Source organism: Kogia breviceps, chromosome 15 (genome assembly GCF_026419965.1).
Source record: "Kogia breviceps isolate mKogBre1 chromosome 15, mKogBre1 haplotype 1, whole genome shotgun sequence".
Classification (NCBI taxonomy): Eukaryota; Metazoa; Chordata; class Mammalia; order Artiodactyla; family Physeteridae; genus Kogia; species Kogia breviceps.
Genome location: NC_081324.1, coordinates 65964965 through 65983174, shown reverse-complemented (window position 1 = coordinate 65983174; position 18210 = coordinate 65964965). Strand labels below are relative to the sequence as shown.

The following is an 18210-nucleotide window of genomic DNA, read 5'->3' as shown; positions in this document are numbered from 1 at the left end:
GCAGGAGGGTGGGAATGTGGGTGTGCGTGTGACACATGGCCCGTGGTATGGAGGTGGGAGAGACAGGGTTGGGGACACGAGGAGGACTGGCTGGTGACCAAGGGAGAAGCCTCCTCACCAGCTGGCTCCCGGGGAGACAGCACGGTTTATACCTTTCCTTCCAATCCTATGCCGGCTGCAGGGGTAGGAGGATGAGCCAGCCTGGCCTGCCTTGGGGAAAGAGGATCTTAGAAAAAGCCTGGAAACAAGCAGGTCGCACACTTGAGGCCAAAGCCTGCGGGCAGGGGTGGTGCAAGGGAGTAAGAGGCCTGCATCTGGGCCCTCCGCTCCATCCCTGCCATTAAACAGCCATGGTTTTGCTTTAGCCTCCAACTACAGACCCCTAAGGGCACAGGCTACCTTGACCTTAAAAAGGAGTGAATAAACATGAGGATTGGGCCCTGTGATTCCAGCACACGCGCGCGCGCGCGCGCGCACACACACACACACACACACACACACACACACACACACACACACACACCCTTGCTTCCTCTGTGTATCAGGGTTCAACCAGAGAAATGGTACCAAAAGGAGATGCAAATTAAGAGATTTACTGCAAAGAGTTGACTTATGAGAGTATGGGGCTGGTGAGGCAAGTTTGAAATTGTGAGGCTCAGGCTGGAACTCTTTCTCTCCAGTCCCACAATCCATTATGTATTTATTTATTTAAACATCTTTATTGGAATATAATTGCTTTACAATGGTGTGTTAGTTTCTGCTTTATAACAAAGTGAATCAGCTATACATATACATATTATCCCCATATCTCTTCCCTCTTGCGTCTCCCTCCCACCCTCCCTATCCCATCCCTCTAGGTGGTCATAATGCCAGGCTGGAACTCTTGCCAAGGGTGGAAGCTGCCGTCCACAGGCAGAATTTCTTCTTCCTCAGGGAAGCCTCAGCTCTAAATATTTATTTATTTAATCATTTGGCTGCACCGGATCTTTGTTGCAGCATGTGGGATCTAGTTCCTTGACCAGGGATCGAATCCGCACCCCCTGCACTGGGAGCGCAGAATCTTAACCGCTGGACCACCAGGGAAGTCCCCTCAGCTCTGTTCTTAAGGCCTTCCAGATGGGACTGTATCAGGCCCATCCAGATTATCTAGGATAATCTCCCTTAAAGTCAATTGATTAAATTGCATATACCTTCATCACAATACCAAAATGAGTGTTCGATTGCATAATTGGGGACTGTAACCTGGCCAAGCTGACACATTAAACAAAACCATCATGCTCAGGTAGCAGCTAGGTATGGTCTTGGAGGCCTATGGGAAGCTGCTTTACGTTTATTAATGTGACTATTTGCTGAGCACTTACCATGTGTCAGGCACTGTGCCAAGTGATTTCCCTGCAGCACATCACTTAATCTTCAAAACATCCTGTGAAGCAGGTGCCCTTCTTGTCCCTAATTCTACAGGTAAGGAAACTGAGCCTCAGACAGGTGAGGACGCCCCTTGGGTCACATGGTTGGGATGGCAGGTCTCTGGCCCCTCCTTGTTGTCCTCTTCTCCTGTGTCTCTTCTCCTGGGACAGAAGTCACAGTTGAAATCGCTGCGTGCTGTGAGCACGATCCTGCCTCTCTGGACTTCAGTTCTCTGCGAGGTGGCTCCATTCTACCCTGCCTTGGGCGGAAGGGAGGGTCCGTTCTGGGAGCACTTTCTCGGGCCTTTGCCGCCACCTAGGTGGCTTGCCGGTGTTCGCCACGCTCCAGACAGGCCCTTGAAAGGCAGGTGAGGGGGCAGGTGAGCTGCAGAGAGCCGGCGGGATGGTGGTAGGGAGCAACTGGGGGTGACAACTGGGCCCAGTAACAGAAACAAGGCAAATTCAACCGGTTCTTGTCCCCACCTGCTCACTCAGGTCCCCCAGGCCCCTCAAGAGTCTTCTGGGGCCCCGCGTGTGTAGAGGTTTCACCCCTGAGGAGCTCTACGTCGGCCCGGACTCCGAAGGGTCCCGCTGTCCGCTGCCGCAGCCGGGAGGCCCAGGCTGCTGGGGGGAGCGGGTCTAAGGAAGCCGGGAACTTCGCTCCCCCATCAGGTCGCCTGACAGACCTGCCGCGCGGCTCAGGCTCCAGAGGGGACCCGCGCGCTCTGCCGGGGAGGACAAGGAGACCCAGGGGCAGAGCGAAGGTCCCGCCCCTCCACTCTCCGGCTGTAGCCCCGCCTCTATCCCTGCCCACCCACACCGCTCACCACAATCCCGACCTGCCGTTAGCCCCGCCCACCACAGACCTTATCCCCCCATAGCCCCGCCCACCACAACCTCTTACCGCCCCCCCCGACCCCTGCCCTTCGTTCCGGGCGCGGCCACCAGGTGATGCCGCGGGCTGCGTTAAGGGCTCTGGCTCGGCCTCTGAAAGACGTCGGGGCCGCCCACCTCGGCGCCTTTTGGTTCAGGAACCCGCTGGTGGTGGGTGAGTTGGCGTGAAGTGAGCGGGAGGCGGAGGCCGAGGCTGAGAGGCCACGGCAACACACGCTGCCACCAACCTGCCAGTCAATCTAGTCAGCCGTCCAGTCACTCGGCCTGTCAATCCTGTCGGCCAGCCTGTCAGTCAGTCAACGTGTCAGTCCCGTCAATCAGCCTGTCAGCTAACCTGTCAGTCTCGTCAGCCAGCCTGTCAGTCAATCCAGTCAGCCTGTCAATCCCATCAGTAATCCTGTAAATCAGTTTGTCAATCTGTCGGTCCAGTCAGCCAGTCAGTCAGCCCGTCAGTAGTTCAGTTGGTCAAGTCACACGGCTAGTGGGCTCCGAAGTTTCTTGTCAGCCACTGGGCCTCTCGGGCCACCTCGGGGCTCTGTCGCCGTGTCGAGGCCGGGGGGGGCGGGAGGAGCCGAGCGGCGGGACCCTGACGGGGCGGCGGGGCCTTTAGGGGCCGGTGGCGGGAGCTCCGCGCCGTGGGTGGGAGTGGGCGCGGAGGCCCGGGGGCGAGCAGGTCACCACCTGGCTTCGGTGGCCTCCCTGGGGCGACGGAGGGATGCGGAGGAGGAGGAGGGAGCGGAGGCGGCCTGACCTGGGCCGCAGGGTATACCGTGGCCTTTGACGGTCGCCCGGGGCCGGCGGCGTGACCGGGGCCGCGTCCCTGCCCCTGCCCGGGCTTCGGTGACTGGGCAGCCGGACCGCGACCCCCGCGGCCCGAGACTGAGGGGAAGGAGAATCGCCCCGGGACGCGGGGGCGCTCCGAGCAGCCACGGCGGGGGACCGGGGACGGGCCTGCAGCTTTGACCCGGTGGCGGAGGTTCGCCCTGGCGGGGCGGGGACTCCGGGGCGGAAGGCGCCCGCAGCGCGGCCCGCGGGGGGGGGGGGGGGGCTTCCGAGACCTTCACAGGGAGGAGGCTCTGCCGGCGCGGGGAGGGAGGGGGGCGAGGGGGTCTCAGCCTCGGCCCCTCTCCGGAGACTGCTGTCCGCTCCTTCTGCCCCGGCCTGTCCCCTTTCTTCCAAGCTGGGGGCCCTGCTCCCGTCAGGCGCGGGGCCCGTGGTTCACGAGGTGGGAGCCGCTCCTGGAGCCGGAAGAGGGCGGGGCCGGCAGGGCATCCCCGTATGAGGGCTGGAAGGTGCCAGGAGGCTGTCTGTCCAGCAAGCATTTGTGGGCCGTCCACACGTGCAGCTTTGAGCTAGGCGGTGAGAGACGGGAGCGAACGGTACAGATGCTTCCCTGTTTCTGGGGTGCAGAGTACAGAGTGGTCGTAAGAGCGGTCAGAGAAGACAAAAAAAGGAAGTAAACAAGTTGACTGTGGTCAAAATCGTGCTATGAGAGTAGCAAAGGGGATGCTGAGATAGAAAATAAAGCAGGGCAGTTTGGGAAGTCTCCCTGGGCAGGTGTCACTTAACCTAAGACCTGAAGGAGAAGGAACCAACCATGCAGTGGAGAGAGCGTTCCAGATGGAGGGAATAACATTCACTCACTCACACTCTCATTCCTAGGTTACTATGTGCCAGCTATTGTTCTAGTTGCTAGAACAGAGGTGGACAGTAGAAGGGAAATTCTTTCTCTCGTGGAGCTTATGTTCTAGTGGAAGGAGACAGAAGGCAACTTCAGGGAGTGATGAATGCTATAAAGAAAATAAAAACAAGGTTATGGGCTAGAAAATGACTAAGGATGAGGGCACTATGGCAGATAGGGTGGTGAGGGAAGGCCGCTCAGAGACCTGAATGATGAGCAGGAGCCAGCCATGCAAAGGTCTGGAGGAAGAACATTCCAGACAGAGGGAAGCGGGAATGAGTTAGGCATGTTTGCAGTGTAAGTCTGGTGGAAGAGTGATGGGCAACAAGGTGCAGGGAGCAGTTAATGAAGGGTGTGGCAAAGCAAGGGGAGGAGTTTAGATTTTATTAAAAGCCACTGGGAAGCTGATGGAGAGATGTGAGCAGTCTGAGGCATGTGAGAGGTCTGATCCCTTTGTGCTCCTTGTGGGTGTGGAGAGCGGGGGTGGAAGGGTAGGTATGGATACAGTTTAGAGGTGAGTGCAATAGTCCAGGCAAGATGATGTTGGCCTGGACGAGGGTGGTCGTAGTGGAGATGGAGGCAAGTAATCAGATGTATTTATGGGCTGAACCGATAAGACTTGATGACTTGCTTGGATGTGGGGTGGGGGTGAAGAAAAAGGATAACTCTTTGGATTTTAATTCCAGCAACAAATGGATGGTGATGTCATTGAGTTGAGTGGGCTGTGGAGATAGGTTTAGGGGTGGAAAATGAGAATGCAGTTTTGGAGAACTTACAGAGATTTCTGTTAGGCTAGTGGAGGGGCCGAGAGGGCAGCTAGTTCTCTGAGCCTTGAGCTTAGGGGAGAGGATTGGTCTAGAGTTACCAGTGGCTTGGGACACGAGACAGTGCTGGTCAAGGCACTAGAGCTGAGCTGTCCAGCACAGTAGCCGTAGCTATGTGTGGCTGTTGGGCACTTAACATAAATGGTTTGTCTGGGGACTTCCCTGGCAGTACAATGTTTAAGACTTCGCCTTCCAATGCAGGGGGTGAGGGTTTGATCCCTGGTCGGGGAGCTAAGATCCCACATGCCTCGGGGCCAAAAAACCAAAAAACATAAAACAAAAGCAATATTGTAACAAATTCAATAAAGACTTTAAAATGGTCCACATCAAAAAAAGAAAAGGAAAAGAAAAAGACTTGTCTGGATTGAGGTGTCCTGCAAGTGTAAAATACACATCAGATTAAAAAAATAAATAAATATATTTAATTAATTTATTTATTTTTGGCTGCTTTGGGTCTTCATTGCTGCATGCGGGCTTTCTCTAGTTGCAGTGAGCAGGAGCTACTCCTCGTTGCGGTGCGTGGGCTTCTCACTGCAGTGGCTTCTCTTGTTGCAGAGCACAGGCTCGAGGTGTACGGGCTTCAGTAGTTGTGGCTCGTGGGATCTAGAGCGCAGGGTCAGTAGTTGTGGCTCACGGGCTTAGTTGCTCCGTGGCATGTGGGATCTTCCCAGACCAGGGCTCAAAACCGTGTCCTCTGCATTGGCAGGCGGATTCCCAACCACTGCACCACCAGGGAAGCCCACATAAGATTCTGAAGATTTAAAATGGAAAAAAAGAATGTAGACTATCTCATTAACAATTTTTTATATTGATTACATGTTGAAGTGCTAATATTCTCGATATACTGGGTTATATAAAATATATTATTAAACTTAATTTCACCTGTTTCTTCTTACCTTTTAAAATGTGGCTATTAGACAATTAAACATTACATTGTGGCTTGCATTGTATTTCTATTGGGCAGTGCTGCATTAGAGGTTTGGGCGGGGGGGACATTGTTGGATGTGGCCAGTCAGGGCACAAGGGGGCAGTGGCGGTTAGGAAATTGCAGGACACCTCCGCTGAGGGCAGCCCTACATTACACCCAAAGTGGGGGTTGTTGGCTTGGCTCTCCCTTCCTGGGACCTTGTCAGAGCAGAATTGCAGCACACCCTTTGGGTTTCCCAACTCCTTGGCTGTCTCAGTTGGAGCTGAGGAAGAGGCAGGAGGGATCCCAGAGAGCTCAGGAAGATACTGATACCTCAGATGTTGATTTCTCATCCCCTTTGTATCACCCCTGGCTGACATCGCCTGGCAGGGGAACACTTCCACTCCTTGAATTGAGCAGGGTATGCCACCAACAGTTGTGTAGTCAAGGCAACCAAGGCCTGAAAACTCACAGCGATTAATTTATATGAAATAAATGTGGCTGAAAGCCATTTTCATCCATTAGTATTCTAAATACCTTCTTCTTCAAAAAAAAATACCTTCTTCAAATTGCCTGTAGCATTTCTAATTGGCAGGAAAACTGCCATTAGGGGAAAAAGGGAAGTGAGGTGATTAGGAGTGAGACTGAATTCACTTCAGTTAGTTGGGCATGACTTTTGTGAGTACCACTGTGTGCCAGACACTGGGCTGGGTGCTCTGGGTTGTTTATTGTGCTGTTTTCAAGGAACATATGTCCAAATACCTTAACACAGGGACAAATGCATAGAGGTGTAAATAAAGATCCCTGAGAACTAGAGGAAGAATTAATGCCAGTATGTGTGTGTGTGTGTGTAAAATTTTGAACTCAAAGAAGTTACCAGGTGGCATCAGAGCAGAGGGGCAGGATTTGGCTGTACTGTGGAGGGGTGGAGAGAGGGTTTTCTAGGCACATGGGACATCAGGAAAGGACACGATTCAGGGAAGGGCAGAAAGAATTGTTTGGCTAGAATGTTGGGGTTGTGGAGCAGAGTACTAGAAAAAGAAAGTTGGTGCTAGATCTTGAGAGGTCTTGATTTCCAGGTTAAGGAGATTTGGCTTTAGATTGTAGGCAAGTGGGAACAATTGAAGAGGGACTGCTTAGAAAGAAGAAACCACTTAGAAAGAAGAAACCGCTTGCCTGGAGCTTTTGGTGTTCAGAGGGCAGAACAAGGTAGGGAGTGAAAAAGGAGCTGGTATGGGGAAAGGAGGGAGATAAAGAGCTCTTCTGGGACTAGTCAGCCTGCAAATAAAGGTGGGTCATGTTGTGGTTAAAAGAATTTATTTGGGAATGGGAAGACCTGGACTTGAACTGTAGTCCTGTAATTTTTTTTTTTTTTTTTTTTTTTTTTTTGCTGTGTCGCATGGCTTGAGGGGATCTTAGTTCCCTGACCAGGGATCGAACCCGGGCCCCTGGTAGTGGAAGCATGTAGTCCTAACCACTGGACTGCCAGGAACAGTAATTTTTTTGGTAATAGCTTTATTGAGATATAATTCACATACCACACAATTCACTCATTTAAAGTGTACATTTTGATAGTGTTTAGCATATTCACAGTTATACAACCATAACCACAATCACTTTTTTCTTTTAAAAAAATTGAGATTAATTCATATACCTGCCATAAATTTGGCCATTTTGAAATACACATTTCATTGTTTTTTAGTATATTCACAAAGTTGGGCAAACATAACCACTATCTAATTCCAGAACACTTCCATCACTCCAAAGAGAAACTGTTAGCAGTCACTCCCCATTCTTCTCTCCCCCCAATCCCAGACAACCACTAATCTGCTTTCTGTCTCTATGGATTTGCCTATTCTGGACATCTCATATAACATGGAATCATACAATATATGGTCTTTTGTATCTGGCTTCTCTCATTCTGCATAATGTTTCCAAGTTGCATCCATGTTGTAGTATGTATCAATAATTCATTCCTTTTTTATGGTTAAATAACATTCCATTGAGTAGATAGAATATATTTTGTTTATCCATTCATCACTTGATGGACATTTGGGCTGTTTCCACTCTTTGGCTCTTATGAATAATGCTGCTCTGAACATTTGTGTTCAAGTGTTTGTGTGAATATATATTTTAACTGCTTTTGGGATATGTTTAAGAGTAGAATTTCTGGATCATGCTCTATATTTAACTTTTTGAGGAACTGCCAAACTATTTTTCCAAAGAGGTTGCACCATTTTACATTCCCACGAGTAACGTATGAGGGCTCTGACTTCTCCATATCCTCACCAACACTTGTTACTTCCTTTTAAAAAAAGCCATCCTAGGGCTTCCCTGGTGGCGCAGTGGTTGAGAATCCGCCTGCCGATGCAGGAGACACGGGTTCGTGCCCCGGTCCGGGAAGATCCCACATGCCACAAAGCAGCTGCGCCCGTGATCCATGCTCGCTGAGCCTGCGCGTCCGGAGCCTGTGCTTCGCAACGGGAGAGGCCACAACAGTGAGAGGCCCGCATATCACACACAAAAAAAAGCCATCCTAGTGAGTGTGAAATGGTATCTCATGGTTTTTTTTTTTTTAAAAACATCTTTATTGGAGTATAACTGTTTTACAATAGTGTGTTAGTTTTTCCTTTACAACAAAGTGAATCAGTTATACATATACATATGATCCCATATCTCTTCCCTCTTGCATCACCCTCTCTCCCACCCTCCCTATCCCACCCTTCTAGGTGGTTACAAAGCACAGAGGTGATCTCCCTGTGCTATGTGGCAGCTTCCCACTAGCTATCTAATTTACATTTGGTAGTGTATATATGTCCCTGCCACTCTCCCACTTCATCACAGCCCACCCTTCCCCCTCCCCATATCCTCAAGTCCATGTATATATGTCCCTGCCACTCTCCCACTTCATCACAGCCCACCCTTCCCCCTCCCCATATCCTCAAGTCCATGCTCTAGTAAGTCTGTGTTTTATTCCTGTCCTACCACTAATCTCTTCATGACATTTTTTTCCCTTAGAGTCCATATATATGTGTTAGCATACGGTATTTGTTTTTCTCCTTCTGACTTACTTCACTCTGTATGACAGACTCCAGGTCTATCCACCTCATTACAAATAACTCAGTTTCATTTCTTTTTATGGCTGAGTAATATTCCATTGTATATATGTGCCACATCTTCTTTATCCATTCATCTGTTGATGGACACTTAGGTTGCTTCCATGTCCTGGCTATCGTAAATAGAGCTGCAATGAACATTTTGGTACATGAGTCTTTTTGAATTATGGTTTTCTCAGGGTATATGCCCAGTAGTGGGATTGCTGGGTCGTATGGTAGTTCTATTTGTAGTTTTTTAAGGAACCTCCATACTGTTCTCCATAGTGGCTGTATCAACTTACATTCCCACCAGCAGTGCAAGAGGGTTCCCTTTTCTCCACACCCTCTCCAGCATTTATTGTTTCTAGAGTTTTTGATGATTGCCAATCTGACCGGTGTGAGATGATATCTCATTGTAGTTTTGATTTGCATTTCTCTAATGATTAATGATGTTGAGCATTCTTTCATGTGTTTGTTGGCAATCTGTATATCTTCTTTGGAGAAATGTCTATTTAGTTCTTCTGCCCATTTTTGGATTGGGTTGTTTGTTTTTTTGTTTTTGAGCTGCATGAGTTGCTTATAAATTTTGGAGATTAATCCTTTGTCAGTTGCTTCATTTGCAAATATTTTCTCCCATTCCGAGGGTTGTCTTTTGGTCTTGTTTATAGTATCTTTTGCTGTGCAAAAGCTTTTAAGTTTTATTATGTCCCATTTGTTTATTTTTGTTTTGATTTCCATTTCTCTAGGAGATGGGTCAAAAAGGATCTTGCTGTGATTTATGTCACAGAGTGTTCTGCCTATGTTTTCCTCTAAGAGTTGGATAGTGTCTGGCCTTACATTTAGGTCTTTAACCCATTTTGAGTTTATTTTTGTGTGTGGTGTTAGGGAGTGTTCTAATTTCATACTTTTACATGTAGCTGTCCAGTTTTCCCAGCACCACTTATTGAAGAGGCTGTCTTTTCTCCACTGTGTATCCTTCCCTCCTTTATCAAAGATAAGGTGACCATATGTGTGTGGGTTTATCTCTGGGCTTTCTATCCTGTTCCATTGATCTATATTTCTGTTTTTGTGCCAGTACCATACTGTCTTGATTACTGTAGCCTTGTAGTCGAGTCTGAAGTCAGGGAGCCTGATTCCTCCAGCTCCATTTTTCGTTCTCAAGATTGCTTTGGCTATTCGGGGTCTTTTGTGTTTCCATACAAATTGTGAAATGTTTTGTTCTAGTTCTGTAAAAAATGCCAGTGGCAATTTGATAGGGATAGCATTCAATCTGTAGATTGCTTTGGATAGTAGAGTCATTTTCACAATGTTGATTCTTCCAATCCAAGAACAGGGTATATTTCTCCACCTATTTGCATCATCTTTAATTTCTTTCATCAGTGTCTTATAGTTTTCTGCATACAAGTCTTTTGTCTCCTTAGGTAGGTTTATTCCTAGATATTTTATTCTTTTTGTTGCAGTGGTAAATGGGAGTGTTTTCTTAATTTCACTCTCAGATTTTTCATCATTAGTGTATAAGAATGTCAGAGATTTCTGTGCATTAATTTTGTATCCTGCAACTTTACCAAATTCATTGATTAGCTCTAGTAGTTTTCTGGTAGCATCCTTAGGATTCTCTATGTATAGTATCATGTCATCTGCAAACAGTGACAGCTTTACTTCTTCTTTTCCTATTTGGATTCCTTTTATTTCTTTATTTTCTCTGATTGCTGTGGCTAGAACTTCCAAAACTATGTTGAATATGAGTGGTGAGAGTGGGCAACCTTGTCTTGTGCCTGATCTTAGTGGAAATGATTTCAGTTTTTCACCATTGAGAACAATGCTGGCTGTGGGTTTGTCATATATGGCCTTTATTATGTTGAGGAAAGTTCCCTGTATGCCTACTTTCTGCAGGGTTTTTATCATAAATGGGTGTTGAATTTTGTCAAAAGCTTTCTCTGCATCTATTGAGATGATCATATGGTTTTTCTCCTTCAGTTTGTTGATATGGTGTATCACGTTGATTGATTTGCGTATATTGAAGAATCCTTGCATTCCTGGAATAAACCCCACTTGATCATGGTGTATGATCCTTTTAATGTGCTGTTGGATTCTGTTTGCTAATATTTTGTTGAGGATTTTTGCGTCTATGTTCATCAGTGATATTGGCCTGTAGTTTTCTTTCTTTGTGACGTCTTTGTCTGGTTTTGGTATCAGGGTGATGGTGGCCTCATAGAATGAGTTTGGGAGTGTTCCTCCCTCTGCTATCTTTTGGAAGAGTTTGAGAAGGGTAGGTGTTAGCTCTTCTCTAAATGTTTGATAGAATTCACCTGTGAAGCCATCTGGTCCTGGGCTTTTGTTTGCTGGAAGATTTTTAATCACAGTTTCAATTTCAGTGCTTGTGATTGGTCTGTTCATATTTTCTCTTTCTTCCTGGTTCAGTCTCGGCAGGTTGTGCATTTCTAAGAATTTGTCCATCTCTTCCAGGTTATCCATTTTATTGCCATACAGTTGCTTGTAGTAATCTCTAATAATCTTTTGTATTTCTGCAGTGTCAGTTGTTACTTCTCCTTTTTCATTTCTAATTCTATTGATTTGAGTCTTCTCTCTTTTATTCTTGATGAGTCTGGCTAATGGTTTATCAATTTTATTTATCTTCTCAAAGAACCAGCTTTTAGTTTTATTGATCTTTGCTATTGTTTCCTTCACTTCTTTTTCATTTATTTCTGATCTGATCTTTATGATTTCTTTCCTTCTGCTAAATTTGGGGTTTTTTTGTTCTTCTTTCTCTAATTGCTTTAAGTGCAAAGTTAGGTTGTTTATTCGAGATGTTTCCTGTTTTTTAAGGTATGATTGTATTGCTATAAACTTCCCTCTTAGAACTGCTTTTGCTGTATCCCATAGGTTTTGGGTCGTCGTGTCTCCATTGTCATTTGTTTCTAAGTATTTTTTGATTTCCTCTTTGATTTCTTCAGTGATCACTTCGTTATTAAGTAATGTATTGTTTAGCCTCCATGTGTTTGTATTTTTTACAGATCTTTTCCTGTAATTGATATCTAGTCTCATAGCATTGTGTTCAGAAAAGATACTTGATACGATTTCAATTTTCTTAAATTTGCCAAGGCTAGATTTGTGACCCAATATATGATCGATCCTGGAGAATGTTCCATGAGCACTTGAGAAAAATGTGTATTCTGTTGTTTTTGGATGGAATGTCCTATAAATATCAATTAAGTCCATCTTGTGTAATGTATCATTTAAAGCTTGTGTTTCCTTATTTATTTTCATTTTGGATGATCTGTCCATTGGTGGAAGTGGGGTGTTAAAGTCCCCTACTATAATTGTGTTACTGTCGATTTCCCCTTTTAAGGCTGTTAGTATTTGCCTTATGTATTGAGGTGCTCCTATGTTGGGTGCATAAATATTTACAATTGTTATATCTTCTTCTTGGATCGATCCCTTGATCATTATGTAATGCCCTTCTTTGTCTCTTGTAATAGTCTTTATTTTAAAGTCTATTTTGTCTGATATGAGAATTGCTACTCCAGCTTTCTTCTGATTTCCATTTGCATGGAATATCTTTTTCCATCCCCTTACCTTCAGTCTGTATGTGTCCCTAGGTTTGAAGTGGGTCTCTTGTAGACAGCATATATATGGGTCTTGTTTTTGTATCCATTCAGCCAGTCAGTGTCTTTTGGTGGGAGCATTTAATCCATTTACATTTAAGGAAATTATCGATATGTATGTTCCTATTACCATTTACTTAATTGTTTCGGGTTGTTCTTGTAGGTCTTTTCCTTCTCTTGTGTTTCTTGCCTAGAGAAGTTCCTTTAGGATTTGTTGTAGAGCTGGTTTGGTGGTGCTGAACTCTCAGCTTTTGCTTGTCTGTAAAGGTTTTAATTTCTCCATCAAATCTGAATGAGATCCTTGCTGGGTAGAGTAATCTTGGTTGTAGGTTTTTTTCCTTCATCACTTAAAATATGTCCTGCCACTCCCTTCTGGCTTGTAGAGTTTCTGCTGAAAGATCAGATGTTAACCTTATGGGGATTCCCTTGTGTGTTATTTGTTGTTTTTCCCTTGCTGCTTTTAATATCTTTTCTTTGTATTTAATTTTTGACAGTTTGATCATTATGTGTCTTGGCGTGTTTCTCTTTGGGTTTATCCTGTATGGGACTCTCTGTGCTTCCTGGACTTGATTGACTATTTCCTTTCCTATATTAGGGAAGTTTTCAACTATAATCTCTTCAAATATTTTCTCAGTCCCTTTCTTTTTCTCTTCTTCTTCTGGGACCCCTATAATTCGAATGTTGGTGTGTTTAATGTTGTCCCAGAGGTCTCTGAGACTGTCCTCAGTTCTTTTCATTCTTTTCTCTTTCTTCTGCTCTGCAGTAGTTATTGCCACTATTTTATCTTCCAGGTCACTTATCCGTCCTTCTGCCTCAGTTATTCTGCTATTTATCCCATCTAGAGTATTTTTCATTTCATTTATTGTGTTGCTCATCGTTGCTTGCTTCCTCTTTATTTCTTCTAGGTCCATGTTAACTGTTTCTTGCAATTTGTCTATTCTATTTCCAAGATTTTGAATCATCTTTACTATCATTATTCTGAATTCTTTTTCGGGTAGACTGCCTATTTCCTCTTCATTTGTTAGGTCTGGTGTCTTTTCATCTTGCTCCTTCATCTGCTGTGTGTTTTTCTGTCTTCTCATTTTGCTTATCTTACTGTGTTTGGGGTCTCCTTTTTGCAGGCTGCAGGTTCGTAGTTCCCGTTGTTTTTGGTGGCTGTTCCCAGTGGCTAAGGTTGGTTCAGTGGGTTGAGTAGGTTCCCTGGTTGGGGGTCTAGTGCCTCTGTTCTGGTGGATGAGGCTGGATCTTGTCTTTCTGGTGGGCAGGTCCACGTCTGGTGGTGTGTTTGGGGATGTTGGTAGCCTTATTATGATTTTAGGCAGCCTCTCTGCTAATTGATGGGGTTGTAGACCTGTCTTGCTCTTTGTTGGGAATAGGGTGTCCAGCACTGTTCGTTGCTGGTCCTTGAGTGAAGCTGGGTCTTGGTGTTGAGATGGAGATCTCTGGGAGATTTTCGCCATCCGATATTACATGGAGCTAGGAGGTCTCTTGTGGACTAGTGTCTTGAGGTTGGTTCTCCCACCTCAAAGACACAGGCCTGGTGCCTGGCTGGGGCGCCAAGAGCCTTTAATCCACACGGCTCAAAATAAAAGGGAGAAAAAATAGAAAGGAAAGAAAAGGAAGGAAGGAAGGAGGGAGGGAAGGAAGGAAGAAAGGAAGGAAGAAATGAAGGAAGGAAGAAAGCAAGAAAGGAAGGAAGGAAGGTGGAGAGGAGGAAAGGGAGGAAGGAAGAGAGGAGGAGAGGAAGGAAGGGAGGAAAGAAGGGGGGAAGGAAGGAAGAAGGGAGGGAAGGAGGGAAGAAAGGAAGGAAGAAAGGAAGAAAGAAAGGGAGAAGACAAAGTAGCATAAAGTATAGTTATTAAAATAAAAAAATAATTATTAAGAAGAAAAATTTATATTAAAAAAAAAAAACAGAAAAACGGGTCGGTCTAACCCTAGGACAAATGGTGAAAGCAAAGCTATACAGACAAAATCTCACACAGCAGCACACACATATACACTCACAAAGAGAAAGAAAGGGGAAAATAATAGTATATCTTGCTCCCAAAGTCCACCTCCTCAACTTGGGATGATTAGTTGTCTATTCAGGTTTTCCACAGATGCAGGGCACTTCAAGTTAATTGTGGAGCTTTAATCCGCCGCTTCTGAGGCTGCTGGGAGAGACCTCCCCCTCTCCTCTCTGTTCGCACAGCTCCTGGGGTTCAGCTTTGGACTTGGTCCCGCCTCTGCATGTAGGTCGTCCGAGGGCCTCTGCCCTTTGCTCAGACAGGCCGGGGTTAAAGGAGCAGCTGATTGGGGGGCTCCGGCTCACTCAGGCTGGGGGGAGGGAGTGGCACGGGGGCGGGGCAAGTCCGCGGCGGCAGAGGGCGGCGTGATGCTGCACAGGCCCGAGGCGCGCCGTGCGTTCTCTCGGGGAAGCTGTCCCTGGATCCCGGGACCCCGGCAGTGGCGGGCTGCACGGGCTCCCGGGAGGGCCGGTGTGGAGAGTGACCTGTGCTCACACACAGGCCTCTTGGTGGCGGCAGCAGCAACTTTAGCGTCCCACACCCGTCTCTACTGTCCGTGCCGACAGCCGCGGCTCGCTCCCGTTTCTGGAGCTCCTTTACGCGGTGCTCCTAATCCCCTCTCCCCGCGCCCGAGGAAGCAAAGAGGCAAGAAAAAGTCTCCTGTCTCTTCGGCAGCTCCGCGCCCGTTTCTGGGGCTCCTTTAAGTGGCGCGCTTAATCCCCTCTCCTCCAGCCCAGGAAGCAGAGGGAAGAAAAGGTCTCTTGCCTCTTCGGCAGCTCCGGACTTCAACCGGACTCCCTCCCGGCCAGCCGTGGCGCACTAACACCTTCAGGCTGCTTTCACTCTGCCAACTCCAGACCTTTCCCTGCGATCCGACTGAAGCCCGAGCCTCAGCTCCCGGCCCCGCCCGCCCTGGCGGGGGAGCAGACAAGCCTCTCGGGCTGGTGAGTGCCGGTAGGTACAGATCCTCTGCGGGAATCTCTCCGCTTTGCCCTCCGCACCCTGTGGCCGACCTGTCCTCCGCGGCTCCGGAGCTTCCCCCTCCGCCACCCGCAGTCTCCGCCCGCGAAGGGGCTTCTAGTGTGGGAGAGTCTTTCCTCCTTCACGGCTCCCTCCCACTGGTGTAGGTCCCGTCCCTATTCTTTGTCTCTGTTTATTCTTTTTTCTTTTGCCCTACCCAGGTACGTGGGGAGTTTCTTGCCTTTGGGGAGGTCTGAGGTCTTCTGCCAGCGTTCGGTGGGTGTTCTATAGGAGAAGTTCCATGTGTAGATGTATTTCTGATGTCTCTGTGAGGAGGAAGGTGATCTCCGCGTCTTACTCTTCCGCCATCTTTAAGCCGTCTTCGGTATCTCATGGTTTTAATCTGCATTTCCCTAGTGACTAATGACACTGAACGTCACTCATATGTTTGTTGGCCATTCCCATATCGCTGGAGAAATTTCTGTTTTGTTTTTTTTTCTGGAGAAATTTCTATTTCCTTTGTCCATTCTTAAATTGGGTTTTTTAATTGTTGTGAAAGTTTAAAAAATGTTCTTATCAGGGACTTCCCTGGTGGTCCAGTGGTTAAGAATTGCCTTCCAATGCTGGGGACACAGGTTCGATCCCTGTTCGGGGAACTAGGATCCCACATGCTGTGGGGCAACTAAGCCCACATGAGGCAACTACAGAGCCCATGCACTCTGGAGCCCGCGCACCACAACTAGAGAGAAGTCCGTGTGCCACAGTCAAGAGCCCACACACTGCAACTAAGACCCGAAGCAGCCAAAAAAAAAAAAAAGTTCTTAATAGATAAGTGATTTGCAAATATTTTCTCCCATTCTGTGGATTATCTTTTTAATTTCTTGATAGTGTCCTTTGAAGCACAAATGTTTTAAAATTTTTTGATGAAGTCCAATTTGTCTATTTTTTCTTTGGTTGCTTGTGTTTTAGGTGTCATATCTAAGAAACCATAATATTATGAAAATTTATATCTATGTTTTCTTCTAAGAGTTTTAAGTTTTAGCTTTTGTTTTTTTTTTTTTTTTCTTTGCGTTATGCGGGCCTCTCACTGTTGTGGCCTCTCCTGTTGCGGAGCACAGGCTCCGGACGCGCAGGCCCAGCGGCCATGGCTCACGGGCCTAGCCGCTCTGCGGCGTGTGGGATCTTCCCGGACCGGGGCACGAACCCGTGTCCCCTGCATCGGCAGGCGGACTCTCAACCACTGCGCCACCAGGGAAGCTCTACAGTTAGGTTTTGATCCATCTTGAGTTAATGTTTGTATATTGTGTGAGGTAGAGGTCCGACTTCATTCTTTTGTATGTAGATATCCAGTTGTCCCAGCACCATTTGTCGAAGATGCTATTCTTTCCCCATTGAACTGTTTTGTCACCTTTGTTAAAAATTAACCGACCATACACCTATTCGTACCACTTTTTAGCTCTGTGATTTAAGCCTCAGTTTTCTCATCTGTGAAATGGTGGCAGTGATATCCAGGACTGAATTTATCCATCAGGCACAGAAAGTACAACATCTAGGACCCATGATATTTTTAGGGGCTCATGGAAATGTTTTAGTTTCTTTTCAAATTAGAAAAAGATAAACTTTTAGGTAAAAGAAAATGTCAATATACAATATTAAGACAATGTTAATATATTTATACCAATGCAGTCATTAAATACAATTTTTAACATTTTTTTGTTCAGGAAGGGATCCCTGAAGGCAACAGTGCCTAGGATCCATGAAAGTCCTATTGTGGCCCTGATAATATCTACCTTATAGGCTTATTGTGAGGTTTAATATGATAAGTCAAATAACATGTGCTGTGCTGGCCCATAGTAGGCCATCAGTAAATGGTCATTATCTGTTGGGAAGCAGAGAAAGTCTCCCTCACCAGCCTGGGCCCCTTTAACAGGACCAGTGCTTTGGGCAGCTGGTGAATTATTGTCTGTGGGAACTGTGAAGGAGCCACACAGTGAGCTCAGAGGAAGGTCAGTGCTCAGGAGCTCCCCTCTGCCCTGATTTTCTGCTTTGACACCTCTGAGGGCTCTGGGGGCACCCGTGGCCTCACTAGGCAGAGAGAGAGAATTGCTGAGGTGCAGACAGTGAGGAAGGGGAGCCCTGCCTCACTGGCTGGCTGGGTAGAGAAGGTTCCTAGCTGTGACTTCCTGACTTTGTTAAGCAGAGGCACGGTGTCCACTTTGGTGAGAAGGCAGTGCCTACGCAGTGATTTAAATGGCCTTGGTAGCCCAGGTCTTTTCCTTTTTTTAAATTGAGGTGAAATTCACACAACATAAAATTAACTATTTTAAGGTGTATAATTCAGTGGCATTTAGTACATTTTACAATGTTGTGCAGTAATCACCTCTATCTAGTTCCAAAGCATTTTTTATCACCCCAAAGGGAAACATATACAGTCACACCCTATTTCTGCTTTCCCTCAGTCCCTGGCAACCATTAATCTACTTTCTTCTCTATGGATACCTATTTTGGATATTTCATATACATGGAAATATGTGACCTTTTGTGCCTGGCTTCTTTCATTCAAGATAATGTTTCCAAGGTACATCCATGTTGTAGCATGCATCAATATTCCTTTTTATGCTGAATAACATATGCCACATTTAGTTTATCCTATCATCAATTGATGGACATTTGGCTTGTTTTCATACTTTGGCTATTATGAATAGTGCTGCTATACACATTCATGTACAAATTTTTGTGTGGACTTATGTTTTCAACTCTTTGGGGTATATACCTAGCAATGGAATTGCTGGATCACATACTAACTCTACATTTAACTTTTTGAGGAACTTC

General features: G+C 46.4%; 1 protein-coding gene across 2 annotated transcripts in view; it reads right to left on the bottom strand.

Annotated features, from left to right (window-relative positions):
• Positions 1 to 5254: 5254 nt before the first annotated feature.
• Positions 5255 to 18210, bottom strand: part of LOC131742384 (zinc finger protein 280B-like) — a 152196-nt gene continuing 139240 nt past the window's right edge. For both annotated transcript variants that reach the window (XR_010836796.1, XR_010836801.1), the window contains one exon: positions 5255 to 5556. The gene's annotated coding sequence lies outside the window, so the exon portion shown is untranslated. The remainder of the gene's footprint in view (positions 5557 to 18210) is intronic.